The sequence below is a fragment of the Monodon monoceros genome, unplaced genomic scaffold, assembly GCF_005190385.1.
Source record: "Monodon monoceros isolate NGI ecotype Baffin Bay Population unplaced genomic scaffold, NGI_Narwhal_1 Super_Scaffold_12, whole genome shotgun sequence".
NCBI lineage: Eukaryota > Metazoa > Chordata > Mammalia > Artiodactyla > Monodontidae > Monodon > Monodon monoceros.
In genome coordinates, this window is record NW_021703768.1 from 116,774,864 (window position 1) to 116,787,741 (window position 12,878).

Here is a 12,878-nt window from a genome sequence, read left to right on the forward strand (position 1 = left end):
GGGAAGCTGGCGGGGCCGGGGCGGCCGGGTCCCCTCCCCCTGCGCGCTCGATGGGGCGCTAGAGGTCCGGGAGGAAGTGTGCGCGGTGGGGGGCACGGCCTGGCCCCGGGGCGGCCATCCGGTGGGGCAGGTGCGGCCTCAGCCCTGGGAGGGAGGGCAGGCAGGCCCGTTGCTAATGGTGCTGGGGCAGGAGGGGGGTGGGGCGCACACCGCGGGGAGTCCCGTTTCCAGGGTTCCGGGTGCGGATGTGGCTAGCTCAGGAGGTCCCGCCCGTCGCGCCCCAGGCAGGCCCAGGCCCAGCAAAGCCGGCACGTGTCCCCTCAACCTCCTGCCAGAGTCTAGGCTGAGGTGCTGGGAAGCTCTCAAGGTACAACTCTCAGCCTTCAGGCTGACCGCGCCCCTGAGCAATGCCTTTTGGGCCTTGGCTTTCCCAGTCCGTAAAAAAATAACCCCAATGACAGCTACCATTTTTCAGAACCACGTGCCAAACATAGTGTTAAACGTTTCACGTACTTTGTCTCAAGCCACACGACAATTACATTTTGCTGATGAGCAAGCCGAGACGCAGAGAGGTTGTGACTTGCCCGAAGTCACATAGCTAGTAAGATAACCCAGGCGGACTTCAGGGTTCTTAACTATAGGTGGTCTTGCTTTAGCAGAGAGCTCTGGAGTTGTGCGCCTATATAGGTCGATCCTGCGGGGCATTCACTAGTGCAGGGAGCCCTTTGGCGGCGTCTCGCCGCACGTGTTCCCGTCTTGGAGCTGGGCACGTGTGTCTTGGAGCATTCCCGCGTGCCAGAGCCCGGGGACAGAGGTATAGCCTAGCGCACTGGTGCCCAGGTTCACCCTTCCCGGTTGGGACCCGGCAGAGTCATATGGCTTGAGCCGCGGGCGGAGTGGAGCGGGGGCGGGGAACTCGGAGTAGAGTCCACGCGGGCCGCGGCGCCTGGGAGGCAGCAATCCTGGCGCCTGCAGCCGGCGAGGCGCGGGGTGACGCGCGGGGGCCCAGCTACCGTGACCTCCTCCGCGGTTTCCATGGAGACGGTGCACTATAAATAAAAAAAAAAAAAAGAGAGAGGAGGAATTTCAAACCCGTTTTCTACCGCGCTAGGCGGGAGCGGGCGGGGGGGGGGGGGGGAAAGCTCTCTTTGAATCGAGTTTCCCATTTCACCTTCCCAGGCGGTGGGAGTGCTTCCCCCGCAGCCCAGCCGGGAAATTGCCGCCCCTCACGCCGCGTGGCGCCCCCGGAAGAAGCTAATTAGCGCAGCCCGGGGAGCTGGGGACTGGGGACCCGGCCCCGGGGGACCGGGGCCCGCCTCTTGAGGGGGGAGCGCCTACAAATTGCCGCTCCCCCCCATCTCTCCAGGCGCGCACGCAGCCCGGCGCGGGCCGGGGCACAGGGCGCAGGCGGGAGGTCGCATCTGCAGCTTTGGCGCAATGAATCAGGCGCGGCCGCCGCCGCCGCCGCTGCGGAGCGCGTCTGGCATCCGGAGTCTCCCGGGATCGAAAATAATTTGGGCAAAGCGGTGGGAGGTGTGTGTGCGCGCGCGCTCCGAGGGGAGGGCGGGGGAGCCGGCGGGGCGGGGTGCGCGGGGCGGGGGGGAGGTGCCATCCGACAGCCCCGCTGTGGTGAGAACAGAGTTGACACTTCTTTCCTTTCCACTTACTGCGGCAAGTACCGCGAGGAAGCTTAACCCTCTCACTGCTTGGACGATTAGAGATGCCGCGAGCGCCCTCCTGAGGGCGCGCCAGTGTTGGGGGGCCAGGTGTGTAGGCTCTTTTGAGACTGGTCATTGCGGCCCGCTGGGTTCAGCTCTCTGGCTCCTCAGACTGGCGCTCCCACCTGAGCATTCCTTAAGGCACCCTCCTCGGGGCTTCTCTCCATTCCTCCTTTTACCATCTCCAGATCTGGCTAGTGTCAGCGTTATGGCCTCAGTTTCCCCACCTGTACAAGAGGGTGAGAGTTCTGCAGCAGCTTCCTTGTCTGGCTGGTGACCCTAGTTTTGTGACCTTTTGGCTGGAGCACCAGGCAGAGGCAGGAGTGGGTGGTTAGGGCGGTGGGTGCAGGAGTTGAAACTCCCCCTCCTTCGTCTCCCGCCCCGCACTCTGGGCGCCCTTCAACAAAATGGCCGAGTTCCTGTTTTTGCCTCTGACGGCAGAAATGTCACCGCCGCTGCATTAAGCACGCTTGGTGGGAACTCGGTTTGGATCGAGAAGCTGGTGCTCAGCTCTGCCAAGCTGCCTGCCGCAGGGGGGTGGGGATGAGCTGGCTGGCCAGTAGGGCTGACTGGGGTCAGCCTTTGTCTGTGCGGTTCCCACCTTAACTGCCTGCCTCTCCAGCACCCCCATGCTCCCCTTCCCTCGCCTATGCTAGTTGTTCCCACCCCACTCAAGTTTTTTACGGGGGCATCTATTCAGACCCTTGTACCTGTCTGGCTCAGGGATGGCAAGGAGAGATGATTGGGGGCAGAATCCACTTCTTCCTTCTCCCCACCCCCGTGATGGGTAGCACCTCTAGAATTTACTAATCTTCTCCCCATTAGATGAGGAGTTGCGCTTTGGATGAGAAAGGAGTGGTAGCCAGACCTCAGAGCGTCCCCAGCCCCTGAAGTTCCCCTAGCAGGGCTTGAGTTGAGGGAGCTTTCCACTTTCCCCTACCTTCCTTCCTGCCAAGGGATCCCACCACCCCAGGAGTTCTCAAACCTTGGTTCACTGCAGATCATTTGACCTTGTGAGCTTGCAGATGTGGGGAGGGAGGGGTTGCGGTATGCGGAGAGTCGGATTCAGTGGATCTAGGGCGGTCCTGTCATCTGCATGCTTCACAAGACCCTAGGGGTCAACGCCCTGGCTCTCACCCAGGAGTCAGAGCTGGGAGTCCCACAGAGCTCGGTGGTCATGGCAGTTAGCACCCGCACTGTACAGACTGGGAGATGGAGAGAGGAGAAGGGACTGTCTAGGGTCACTCTCTAAGGTAGGGGTTTCGTGGTTAAGAGTGTGGGCTCTCTTGGCTCTGCCAGGAATCAGCTGCATGCTGAGCTAAACCACGCCTTGGCATAGGGCAGGTGAGCTAAACTATACCTTGCTTTCCTCAACTGTAAAATGGGGTAACGCTGATAGTCCCTAACCTCACTGAAACAATGTGTGGCCTCAATGGGACAGTGTGTGGAAAGTGTGAGCACAGGTCCAGGTACTTAGTGCGTGATAAATGTGAACCTTTATTATTGCTGTTATCACTATTAGAACCAGAACTGGAACTCAGGTCTGGGGTTCAGACACTAGTTTTGGGGGCAGAGAGTCTGGCCCAAATGTTGTTGGCTCCCTAAGTTTGGTCCTTCAGGGCCTCACCAAGTCTTGGGCAGGGAAGAGTGGGTATGGGGTGGGAGTCAGTCCCCTGGGGGTGGCCTCATCTGTGGGTCTCCCCACCACAAGCCCTGGCGCTTTAGTCCTTTTTCAACCTTGGGAAATATCGCCCTCTCACAGCTCCAACAGTTCCAGATGCCCATTGGGCACTGGCCTGGTTAGTGTTTGAGGGCTTGCCCCACCCTAGACCCATGTCCACCCATGCTTCTTTGTCAAGCATCAGATCCTGTGATGGTGGGAAAGAGGCCAGGTAACTTAGCACCTCTTCCCTGCCAGGGGATGGTGGTGGGACAGGCAGTATTGACCTTGGGCATTCTGGGGGCAGAAATAGGATTGGAATAGGATACCCAAATTGGAGAGATCTTTGAGGATGGAGGAGCCCCCCTCCCTCTTTGGTAAGGCAGGTTGGAGCTGAATGAGGACATGCGACCAACACGTGCCTGGAATACATGGCTGATGTCTGTTTCATTCCGTGGCTTTGGGACTACTGGTTTCAGAATTGTCACTCAGGGATTGTGGTTAGTATGCTGAAAGGACTTCCTGAAAACCAGGGCTAAGCACTGGGGAGGCTTCTGGGGTGGTCCCTGGGCACGAGGGCATTCAAGTCTGACGTGGGGAAGGGGTATGTGTCTATTTGAGGCTGGCTGGCAGATGGCTGAGATGACCTCTCAGAGCTCCTTCTTGGGCTGTAGGCAGTAGAGGGCACCAGCTTTGGGCCCTACTGTTCTCACACACACTTGCCTACACATCTACCCTTGCTCAGCCACACTCATCCGGACACACACTGGCCCATATGTTCTCATGCTCCCCCATGTACCCATGAACATTTGTGTACACACATGCTAAAACACATGTGCAACACATATGTGCACTTCTGCATGAATTCACACTAGTATGCGCTTGTGCTCCCAGATGCACATGCATGTGCACACAGTATCCTGATGCACTCACACACACGTTAACACCTGTGTACACACATACGTACACATTAACACTCATGTACGCACACATGGGCAAACCCCTAAGCATTTGCTCTCCCATCAGCCAATTTGTGTGTATGTGGATTTTCTGTTTTCCCTGAGGGTAGTTCTATCTTTGATCATTGCCAAGTACCCGGAGAACAGAGATTTGTTCGACTTCAGGGCCCACATGCCTGGTATTTGGAAGGTGTACAATACAGTATTATGTGGAATAGATGAGTAAACGTGTAAGCGTATACAGGAATGTATGAGTGAACAATAACCATAATAGTAAAAGCAACTACCATTTATTGAGTACATGCTGAGTGTCTAATCCGGTGCTAAGTGCTGTCTTTAGAAGTAGCATCTCATCTAAGCCTCGTAGCAACCTATGACACAAGTACTATTATAACTCCTGTTTAGGACTGTGAGAACCGAGACTCTGAGAAACAGTCACTACTTGTATTAGTTTCCTAGGGCTGCCCTAACAAAGTGCCACAGACTGGGTGGATTAAACAACAGAAGTTTATTGTCTCACAGTTCTGGAGACGAAAGTCTAAAATCAAGGTACCGGCAGCCTCCTTTTGAGGGCTGTGAGGGAAGGAACTGTTCTAGCCCTCTCTCCTTGACTTGTAGGTGACAGTCTTCTCTATGTCTCTTTACATCATCTTCCTTCTATGTGTGTCTGTATCCATATTCCCCCTTCTTGTAAGGACACCAGTCATATTGGTTTAGGGCCCACCCTAATGACCTCATTTTAACTTGATTATCTCTGTAAAGGCCCTATCTCCAAATAAGATTGCATTCTCAGATACTGGGGGTTAAGGAGTCAACATATGAATTTTGGGTGGAACATAATTCAACCCATAGTGCTACCCAAGTTCACACATCTAGGAAATAGTGGAAGCAGGATTTGATCCCGGGTCTGGAATGTTAGAGGCCACAGTATCATCCTACTGTGTGGTGCAGAGTGTGTGTACATGTGTGTGTCCTAGTGGTCACTCCCCATGGCTCCCTCTCTCCCATCAGCACCTGGGTGTCCAGTGCCTGCTTGCATGAAGGAGTTGGCCTTTTACACCCCTGGCTCACTGGCATGTTGGTAGCTTTAATGCTCCTTCGGCCATGATATGAACACCCAAAGCCATCTCCCAGGACCCTCGTGGCCAACACTGCACGACAAGTCACCATTGACAGGAGTGCCTGGAGATACACACAGGGGACCGGGGGCGCTGCCTGACTCCCCCGCCACTAGCTGCCACCTCAGATGCTGCAGCCTCATTTCAGAGGCTGCTGGCTTTGAAGCGCTCAGCCCAGTCAGGCGGGAAGCTGGAGCCTGCGTGGGGGAAGGGGGGCAGTCACGAGGTTTCCCTGCATCAGCTGGGGCAGCTAGGACCAGGCAGGCCCCGTGCTGACCTTTGTCCACAGCCTGAACCTCTCCTTGCTGCGAGGAGGCAGGGGGGCTGGACCTCACCCCTTCCTGCTCCTCTGAGCTTGGCTGGGGTGGGGGGCTAAAAAGGAGACCTGGCCCCCGGGACCAATGAGAGAGACAAAGGCTGAAGGGAGAGGCACAACCTCAATTCCATAGGGAGCCCAGACTTTGGAGACATGGCCTCTGCCTTCAGGGAGTTTTCAGTCTGAAAAGTACTAGCTTTTCTGAGCCTCACTTTGTCCATCCAGGAAGTGGGGATGGCAGTTTAGTTTGTTGTGAAGGCTCTGGAAGTTATTGTGGTAGAGGAGGACTAGGATTAACATGGGCATCATACCCCACAAGTAGCTATAGCATTTATGGGGATGATGATGGTGATGGTGATGGTGACGGTGACAGGCAACAGTTACCGAGCACTTACTGGCCCTCAAGTGCATTCTTTACCCGGTTATCCCATTTAATCCTTCTGAGATGTCTGGGAGGCAGCTACCATCATCACTGCCATTTTTTTTTTTAAACAAATTATTCATTTACTTATTTATTTGGCCGCGCCACGGGGCGTGTAGGATCTTAGTTCCCCAACCAGGGATCGAACCTGTGCCCACTGCAGTGGAAGCTCCGAGTCTTAACCACTGAACTGCCAGGGAAGTCCCATCATTGCCTCTTTTTTTTTTTTTTTTAAATAAATTTATTTATTTATTTTTGGCTGCATCGGGTCTTCCTTGCTGCGTGCGGGCTTTCTCTAGTTGCGGCGAGTGGGGGCTACTCTTCGTTGCAGTGTGCAGGCTTCTCATTGCGGTGGCTTCTCTTGTTGCAGAGCATGTGCTCTAGGCCTGCAGGCTTCAGTAGTTGTGGCTCGCAGGCTCTAGAACACAGGCTCAGTAGTTGCAGCGCACGGGCTTAGTCGCTCCGTGGCACGTGGGATCTTCCCAGACCAGGGCTCGAACCCATGTCCCCTGCATTGGCAGGTGGATTCTTAACCACTGTACCACCAGGGAAGTTTCCCATCATTGCCATTTTTAGATGAAGAAACTGAGGTTCAGTGAGGTTGACTTGCCCGAGGTCACACAGCTAGAGAGTGAGGGGCATGGAGGTTTGATGCTGCTCTTAAGGTTTCCCAGCAGGCCCTGAAGTTATATGAGGATGGGGTCTCAGGGTGGAGGCCTAGGGGTAAGACTCTACCATGGCTGGTAATGGCACTGATTCTGGGGTCCCCACACACTGAGCCCTACGCTGGCCTTGGTGACAGTGGCTGAGGTGTATCCATGATGAGGATGATGAAGTGTGTCCTTTGTCAAGGTGAACCAAGCACCTGCCTCCACATGTTTGAATTTGGTTCTCACAGCAGTCCTGTGAGGTCAGCAGCGTGGGAATTATTCTTATTTTACAGATGAGGATACTGAGACTCAAGAGTGTTGGGAGTCAGTCTCCTAAGCAAGTCAGAAGGTAGTGAGGTCTCGCTCAGATGAGAATACCTATGGGGATATTCTTTCTGCTAGAGGCAGGTAAGTGTCTTCAGGTCACTTCAGAACAAAAGCCCTCCCTGGTTACCTTCCCCACCCCTGGGTTGCTGGCACTGTGACTGAGGGCAGGGGCAGGTAAGGAGAGGGTGCAGATTCCCAAGAACCAACTCCCAATAGCAACAGCAGTGTTAACAGTTGACATGTACTGGACCCTCACTTTGGGATAGGCGTGGTGCTTATGTGTGTTTGTGTAGCCAGTGCTTCAGGCAGCCGCTGCCAGCCAGCACTAATAGGCACAGGAATTCAGTTCAAATAAGCCTATATTAGTGAGCACCTGCCATGTGCTAGGCACTGGGCTGGGACAGAGCGATACAGGTGAGAACAAGGGCAATAACTGAGAGGCAGGTGTGAGATAATGGTGATAACTGATAACGTACAGGAATGGCTAGACTGTGGGGACACAGGCACGGGGCCCCTAGTGTCTAACTGAGGCGCTAGGAAAGGTTTCTCCGAGTAAGTAATGTCTAAGCCAAGGACTTAGAGTTCAGTAGGATTTAGCCAGACAAAGAAGAAAAGGTGTCAGGGAAGAGTTCTAGGCTTTGAGGACAGCCTAGAACCACAGAGACCTGAAGGTAGAAGGAGAACAGCCTATCTGAGGAACTTAAGGATGCTAAAGGTGGCAGAGGGTGGAGGGGGAGAGTGGGTAGAGGGAGGGCAGATCATTGCTTAAGGACACTTCAGGCCAGGATAAGAGGTCTGGTCTTGACCCTGGGGCATAGGGGCCCACTTATCCTGCTTCCTGTCCCCTCTGCCACGTGGTACTCTCCTATCTTTAAGACCCTTTTGCATCAATTGGATTTGTCCAATACCTCTGAGCAGGAGGTGGAGCAAGGATCACCATACCCATCTTACAGATGAAGAAACTGAATCTCAGAGGTTATTGCGTTGGCCCATTTTACCTGGCTGGTGAGAGGGGGATTGGGCCTGGGCCCAAGACCTCTTCAGCCCAGCACTCTGCCAACGACCTGGACTATTTGCTGGACGTCAGTGTGGATTGGGATGGTGGTGTGGTGCGGGGTAGGGGCACAGTCCGGTTTGAGGAAGCCCTGGGGATGGAGGGAGGGTGAGGATTCCCCCTCCCCAAAGCTCCAAGCTGGAGAGGACTGCTGCCGCCTCCCTCTTGCAGTCTCCAGTGGCTGGCTGGGGTTGAGTCAGCCTGGATGAAGTCACCTACTTCCGTGCAGCCTGTGCCCCCTGACCTGGGAGGCGCCTGTCAGGGGCACCAGCTGAGCAGGAGAACGGTCTGGGCAACTCTCCAGGTCTTTCCATCGCAGCTGATTTAGGGGGGCTGGAGGTGTCCGGAGCCGTCAGAAGCAGCTGGGTGTCTGGGGCTGCGAGGCCCATAAGTCATGCCACCACCCGCTGTTCCCTGCAGTGCTCCCCAAGAGGTCTGTGATGAATCGCCAGGGACTGGGCTCATCAAAATCAGTTTATGCCAAAGGGAAATTAATTTCTGTCACTCTGAGTTGGGGTGTGGGGAAGGGAAGGGCAGCTCCAGAGGCAGGCCAGTGACAACACTGTAGGGAGGGGAGGGATCCTACCGTGTGGCCATGGTGGTCCTCGGCTAGGGACCCTGCCCACTTCCACAGAGGGGATGATTGAGGCTTCAAAGGAGTCTCCTAATCTTGGGGAGAAGAACCCAGATTTTGTTCTTTATTAATTTTTTCTCCCCTCCCTCCCTATTTCTGTATGTATTTATTGAGCACCTGCTATGTGCCAGGCACTGTTCCAAGGTGGGGACACAATAGTGCACAAGACAAAAATCCTGCTTTCACAGAACAGACATTCTGGTCGGGTAAGACAGACAGACTGGTAATAGGTAAATAAGAAAATACTAGACGGCAAGAATACTAGGTGACTATTAAGATAGGGTGATATGGCCAACTTACCCAGCATGGTCAGGGAAGACCTCTCTGAAGAGGAGACAGTTAAGCTGACACTTGAGTTTCGGAAGAGGATAACCCATCAGTTGTGAAGCAAATTTTCTGAAAATCTAGTGCTGTTGGGGGCTGGGGTAGGAAGAGTGCATTTCAGGGGAAGGAACCAGCAGATGTAAAGGCAGGCAACCCCCAGCCAAGCACTCCCCTCATGAGGCTGGGCTGCTGACTGCTGCCACCTGAGCAGCTCAGCCTAGGCCTGGCTATGTGCCGGGCGGCTGGGGGGCAGGCTCAGTAAATGGCTCTGTTGCCTGGACTGTCTCTCTTACTAGGGGGAGAGTTCAGTCATTTAATATTACAATTTAATATGTTAGAAACAAGCCTGGATTGCTTATAGGGGAATTCACAAGACTCTTTTTATTTTTAATTTTATTTATTTTTGGCTGCGTTGGGTCTTGGTTGCTGTGCGCGGACTTTCTTTAGTTGTGGCGAGTGGGGGCTACTCTTCGTTGCGGTGCATGGGCTTCTCCTTGCAGTGGCTTCTTCTGTTGCAGAGCACGGGCTCTAGGTGCGTGGGCTTCAGTAGTTGTGGCTAGCAGGCTCTAGAGCGCAGGCTCAGTAGTTGTGGCATGTGGGCTCTAGAGCACAGGCTCAGTAGTTGTGGCATGTGGGATCATCCTGGACCAGGGCTCGAACCCGTGTCCCCTGCATTGGCAGGCAGATTCTTATCCACTGAGCCACCAGGGAAGCCCCCCACAAGACTCTTCTTTAAAAATAAAACAGGAGATGTCAAAGAAACCTTGGGTGGGGCAGCTGGCCCTGAGTCAAGGATCTGCTTTCTCTCTTTTTGAACCCTAGGGCTCCTTTGTGGTTAGGCAGGGGCGGCTGGGGGTCAGTCGTTTCCCAGCCCAGCTTGAATCCCTCTGCCAGGAGTTCCTCTGTGGCTCCCCATTGCCCAGTCACAAGAACCTCAGGCTGGGCATAGTGCCTGTCTGAATCCTCAGAACAACACTGTTAAACAACTATTGTTATTTCCATGTTACAGATAAAGAAACTGAGACTTGGAGAGGGGAAGAGAATTTTCCAAGGTCTTACACCTGATTAGTGACAAAGCCAGTATTCAAACTCACAGCCTGAGCCATTAATCTTCACTGCCTTCCCTATGGCCACATCGTGTCACACTTACCTGCTCTTGACCCACTTTCCATAATCCTGCGTTCCACAGACTGCATGCCGTACAGGTTCCTACCTCAGAACATTTGCATGTGTGGTTCGCTCCACCTGGAGTCCCCTGCCTCCCCATCTCTGTTGAAACCCTAACCATTTTTCATGGTTTTGTTCAGCTTCTTCCTCTTCTGTGAAGTCATGTGCTTTTTCCCACAAGCAAGGGGGCTGCCCTTTATCTCTTATGCATCATAGTTCTACTTGCCCTACTTTCGGAGCCCTTATCACACATATTTTGTGTGCCCAGAGATTGGAGTGTGACAGACAAGGATTTAGGTTCACGTCTCATTTCTTCTCTTTATTTTTGTTGTGCCATGTGGCGTGCAGCATCTTAGTTCCCCGACCAGGGATCAAACCCAGGTCCACAGCAGTGAAAGTGCTGAATCTTAACCATTGGACTGCCAGGGAAGTCCCCATGTCTCATTTCTGTCACATATTGGCTCTGTGATCTTGGGAGGGCAACACCTTTGTCTCAGTTTCTTCATTAGTATAGTGGGCCTACACCGGGGAGTCAATAGATGATGAATTAGAAACGCTCAGTATAGGGTCTAGGTAGCACTGAAAAAATGGCAACAGCTGTTACAGAGCATCTTCTAGCCTCAGTTTCTTCATCTGAGTAAAACGGGGGAAATACAGTAATTCAATGTTCCCTTGTAGGTGGTCATAAAAGATGACAAAGGGTGTCCGATGTGTCTGGCACACAGTGAGTTGGTGTTCAGCCAGAGAGGGCAGATCTAGGGATTCACCACATCTGTCTCCCTCACGGGTCCAGCCCAGGGCTTTGTGGCTCAGAGCATATTTTTTTCAGTTGAAGTTGAGGTGGATTTACATTTTCAAATGATTTGGACTCATTCAGTCCAGGCAGCCCTCACACCCAGCCAAGACGTTGAAATGGCTCCCACAAAGTCTCCATCATGATCATAACAGCAATTAATTTTTTGATATGGGCAGTTGGCATTTTCATTTTATATAAAGCACTTTTGGAAAACTTTGCTGTTTTTACTGATCTGTAATGTATTATTTAAGTACAAACAGTGGCTGCACAGGCAGCTTTAAGCAAAGCCCTCAGCTCCCTTGCAAACAGACTGCTACCTGAAGTCCTTCCTGAGGAGAAATTTGGGAGCTCCCTCTATGCAGCCACGCCCCACTGCCACCCTACCTTGGTTATGAAGCAAATTCTCTGAAAACTCTGCCCTTTAGTGGCTGGGGGTGGGGTGGGGGTAGGTGAAGACCCCCAGCTCCTTTTACAGAGGGAGGCATTGTCTTCAGTTAACCTTCACAGGGGGGAAGAGGTCTGAACAGCATTAACAGAAAGATGGGCTGGGGACTTCCCTGTTGGTCCAGTGGTAAAGAATCCTCCTTCCAATGCAGGGGAAGTGGGTTCGATCCCTGGTCGGGGAACTAAGATCCCATATGCCACGGGGCAACTGAGCCCATGAACCACAACTACAGAGCCCACGTGCCCTGAAGCCTGCGTGCCACAACTAGAGAGAGAAAACCCCGCATACCACAACTAGAGAGAAGCCCTCGAAGCCCGCACGCCAAGCCCACACATGCAACGAAGACCTGACACAGCCAAAAAAATAAAGAAAATAAATAAATAATAATAAAAAAAAGCATATGACACAATAAAATCATTCAAAAAAAAAAAGAAAGAAAGATGAGCTGACCCAGGGGCGGGCAGGAAATCTGCTTTCAGGTGGGGCAGGGGCTGTGCCCAGAAACCAATGGGGTCTGTGTCCCTAAAGACCTGTAACCTTTCCCACCCCACTCTTCAGGCCAATTTCAGAGCTGGGAAGACTGAGATTGACATTCCAGTGGCACCCATCTTGGAGCTATTTCTCTGGGGAGTTGATCCCACTTTTAAAGTACAGAGACAGCCAACGGGAGGTGGGGGCTTGGTTTTGTGTCCTTTTGGGCCCACAGCTGATGGAAATGGAGCTTCTCAGAGGAAGAAGCTCTGTCCAGAGGGCAACCCTGAAGTGTGAGGTGCCTGCAGTCTGGCTTGTCTACTGGGTACCCAGGTATCCCTCCCCACTGGTTGGGGTCTGAGCATCAGTTTGGCAACATTGAATGAGAGCTGGAGAAATTATCCAATAGTTTGGAAAATTGGATATAAGAAGAGAGAAATGGGGCAGCGGACTGTAAGAAGGCTCTATCTTTTTAGTTCATGGTACCTGAAGATTTCAAGAGACCTTTGCCTGGAGAGACATAGAGACCTGGGAGCAGCTGGGCCTCTGGGTGTTCCTGTGGGGCCTGGTGGCCCCTCTACCCTCCTCAGTTTTCCACAGCCCCATATACTCAGGGACAGCAGAGGCTTTGCTGTGAGTGACAAAGTAGATGGTGTGTGGCCTTGGGAGGGGAGAGAACTCCTAGGGCCTGTCTGGGCAGCCCCTACCTCCTCTCCCCTTGGGTATTGGGAGTCCAGCCATCTTTATTGAGCTTAAGGTTATTCAGTCAACAGTGTTTCTTGAGAGTCCCCATGGCCCGGGTTTGTGTTAGGAGCTGA

At 53.2% G+C, this 12,878-nt stretch overlaps 1 protein-coding gene across 1 annotated transcript in view; it reads left to right on the top strand.

Annotated features, from left to right (window-relative positions):
* Nucleotides 1-1,379: 1,379 nt before the first annotated feature.
* PSD2 (pleckstrin and Sec7 domain containing 2) overlaps nt 1,380-12,878 on the top strand; it is a 112,267-nt gene continuing 100,768 nt past the window's right edge. The window contains exons 1-2 of the mRNA XM_029218775.1: nt 1,380-1,533; nt 7,136-7,250. The gene's annotated coding sequence lies outside the window, so the exon portion shown is untranslated. The remainder of the gene's footprint in view (nt 1,534-7,135; nt 7,251-12,878) is intronic.